Genomic DNA, 3,665 nt, shown 5'->3' with positions numbered 1-3,665 from the left:
CAGCCTATAAGAACAAAACAAGTTGCGAAATATCTGGTATAGAAGACCTTTGGTTTGATTCTGGCAGCTATAGAGATAGGTGTCATTACCTAACCAGGTCATTCCAGAATTTTGGTCCACCCATATGTAGTCTTGGGTATTGGGCAGACCGACTAGGGGGAAAGGTGAGCTGTTCCAGGTCCCAGTCGTGTGGCCTGCAAACCAGGAATATTGCCCAGTGACTAGGCAAACATTTGCATCATCATAATCAGTCTTGGACTCATTTGCAACATCTATAGAAGGTCTGAAGGTGCCATCTGTGGAATGAAACCATACTGTTTAATTACAGTATTGTTTTGGTACATCACCTAGGAAGGGTCCAGTGCCATTTTTGTTTTCAATGCAAACAGAAAAACTTCCCTCCAAAAGTCTCACCTGAGTTAATGACAGACCTTGAGCTTCCGCAGAAGTTTCCCAATGCCAAAGTACTCTACCATCGGAGGAAGTAAAGTGATTGTGTCCTCTTGTTTGTGGATACCATTCCCTTTTATACATCCAACTGTCCAGAATGGGTCCACCAGGTGCTTGCATGGGCAGGAACAAAAACTAATTCAGGTTCTTGTGCGTTATCTAGGTGTTGACATAACCAGCAGTCAGATAAATTAGCTAAGGTGGCCAGGGTTTGGAAGAGGGGTGGGAGTGGGTACTGGGATTGTGCTAGAATTGTTGAAAAAGCAATAACGGTTAGCTGAAGCAAGACACAGTTTGAAAGGGAGCCCCTAGTGGAGGGACAGAGGGAGACAAGATTAAGACAAGCAAGCTCCACCCAATCTTTTTATAAATAAAAGAGGTTTGTTTTTGTTTTTAATTTCTAGGTCAGAGAACTTCCCAAGTCCGGGAGAGAGGCTTCAAGGGAAGATAAATGAAGACAACATTCTTGATTCAAGATCTTGGACAAAGCTGCCTACTTCATGGTGTCATCTGCTTCTGGAACCTGGGAATCCTCAACTTGAGGTCACTCGTATGGATGGCCTTCTATCATGTAGGTGTTGATCTGGATCTAGCTTGGTGTGTCTCATGTGAATCCAGGAAGATTTTTATTTCGAGGGCAGTGTTAGCAGTCCTTCTAAGGCCTCTTCCCAGTGAGGTCATAATGCATGTTTTCTTCTAAAAACTTTGATGGATGCTCCAACCCCTGGTAGAAAGGTATGGCAAGGCTATTTAGTAAGTGAAGATCATGTGTTTTTCACCTGTTGATGATATGCTCCAATAGTTCTCTCTACATAACTGTCTAAGTACTGTTCGCTCAAGGTCCCATACATAATGCTCACTCAAACAAGGAATGGAAGCAGCCCTGGGTGTAATGCCCGAGGTCGTGAAACCCCCCACAAGAGACCACCAGAGTCGTAAGTCAAAGCCAAGCGGCAAGGGTCGTTTATTGCAGGTTCGAACCTGGACCTCCGCGCACTCGTTGCCAGTGACGCTAAGAGGCCCCGATCAGGGTTGGTACAGCGTTTTTATAGACAGAGACAAATAGCATAAGGGAGGTTTCAGATTATGGGGGGCCTGATTAGTTGATTTTAAAGTAAGGACATTTGTTGTTCTCTGATTGGGCGTCCTTTGTCTGTCCTTTGGCGGGAAGGCTTTGTCCCTTACTTGTGGCGGGAGAAAAAAGGGGAAGGGGGAAGAGGGAAGGGGGAAGGGGAGGAATGTGTTAAGCAAGCAAGATTACAGAAGCGAGAAAATGCTGGTTAGTAAGTATTTTCATAATCTTAGGGTATAGCAAACTAAGTCTAGAAAAATTTAACGGTGCTCACATCGAACAATAGACAAGACATACAAAATTTTAAACTCATTTTCTACATGGGGTGACCAAAAATGGGTCAATTTCAAGCATTCTGGACCTGTTGTTTCTACCCAGTGAGGTGTGGCTCCAGAGGCTTTATGACCTTTGTGAGCCAGTGTCTTCAGATGTTCTCAATTTACAGTCTCACTCTCATAGGTTGTTCCTTCTTCAGTGACAAATACCAACACTTGAACTGAATGTACCATCAATGTTAAGGTTAAGTTTGAATCCACCATTTGTGCTCTGAGATGTGTTAAAATATCACAAGGGTGCTTGAACCGAAAGAAAAATTTCCTCTGGCGATCTGTGACTCCATACAATATCCAGAGAGGAGTTTTACAGTCTCATCCCTGGGTTTTATGGAGACTTACTTTACCCTTCTGTGTTAGCCTCTTAAGGCACTGCGTCAACCTTAAAAGGGCACAGAAAGGGCGGTCTGGGGTTTTACAGGCTTCTCTATGACCCCTGCTCTCCTCTCCAGACAACACCACCTGCACCTCAGCGGTTTTCGGGGCCAAATCCGAAAACCCACCGGAAGCAGTTGTCCTGCAGGGGGTGGGGGAGCCAGGAACTTACATGCCCTCTATCCGAAGGGGCAGCCAATTGGGGGGCCTTGGAACCAAGCACGTGGGAGCCCCCCGTCGCCATTGGCCACGTGCTCCGGGCCGAGCGCCTCGCTTTTCCCTCCAGGACGGGGACATACCTGAGCCTGGAAGTCAGGCCGCTGCAGCCCCGCACACGTCGGAGACCGACTCCGCAGGCCCCGGGTCGGGCCCCGAACCCGCCGCAAAGCAGCCGCCACTGCGGCCGCGCCCTGGGGGAGCAAAGCGCAAGATGGTTAGGGCGCCCGGGCCTGCCCGCGGGGAAGCCTCCCGGCGGCTCCGCGCGGCGTCTATGCCTCGCGTGTCCCCGGGACGGGCTGGACGGCCCGCCCCCCGGGCCGCCGAGGGCTGCTCTACCCCTCCGTTCTGGCCGCCGGGAGCAGCGGAGCTCCGGGCGGGCAAAGCTCGAAGGAATGCGGGGCGAGCGCAGCCCCACCCGGGCCCGGAGGCCGGGCGTTCTCCCCGCCGCAAGGGACCTGAGAATCGAGCCCCACTCTCCGCCGCACTCCGTGAGACACAAAAGCCCGCGAACACCAGAGACCCAGCCAGAGGCCGGGGCTAGAAAGTAGGCAGCCAATCCCCGGGAAGGGGGCGGGGAAAGGACGAGGCAGTGGGGGAGAGCAGCCAATCCTAGGGAGGCCTGGGGCGGGGTGGCAGGGAGAGCAGCCAATCCTCGAGAGGGCGGGGGCGGAAAGGGGCGGGCCCGGTCATTGGCGCCCAAGGTCTCAGCGCGTGGGACTTTCCTCTCTGGCTTAGACTGGGAGACTAGTCTAGTTCCTTTTTGGAGCTTGAGAACCGGGGCGGGAGAATGGCGTCCCTCAAGACCCTCGTGGATGTGATTCTCTCAGGCCAACGTTCCTTCCTCCGGGACTGTCCTGGAGAGGCTTTGGCCCTTACCTCTCCCCAGCTCAGCCCCTGGGCCACAGCTCTGGGTCATACAGCCTCCTAAAATCCTGAGCTGTTCTTTACTGTGCCAAATTTTTATCACATTTGAGTGCCTGCTGTGTGCCATGCACGTTTCTAATCCTTATATGGATGAAACAAAAGCCTTAGATGTTACAGTGGAGAAGAAAAATCAAGACAAAAATACCCAATATGTCTTAGGGTGACAAATGCTAAGGAGAAAAACATAAGTATTTTATTATTAAGAAGAAGAATGTTGTGGGGGATGGGATAGGGCTTTTCAAACCCTTCAGCTTCCCAGTCCTTCCTCCCAGTCCCTGAATGAGCCTGCAGCA

At 50.9% G+C, this 3,665-nt stretch overlaps 1 non-coding gene across 1 annotated transcript; it reads right to left on the bottom strand.

The window, feature by feature from the left end:
- Positions 1-2,127: 2,127 nt before the first annotated feature.
- LOC115513233 lies at positions 2,128-2,249 on the bottom strand. The gene has a single exon (XR_003968637.1). It is a non-coding gene; the product is annotated as a small nucleolar RNA SNORA26 (small nucleolar RNA).
- Positions 2,250-3,665: the final 1,416 nt, after the last annotated feature.

Source organism: Lynx canadensis, chromosome B1 (genome assembly GCF_007474595.2).
Source record: "Lynx canadensis isolate LIC74 chromosome B1, mLynCan4.pri.v2, whole genome shotgun sequence".
NCBI lineage: Eukaryota > Metazoa > Chordata > Mammalia > Carnivora > Felidae > Lynx > Lynx canadensis.
Note: the sequence above shows the minus strand (reverse complement) of the source record. Positions and strands in the feature narration are given on the sequence as shown.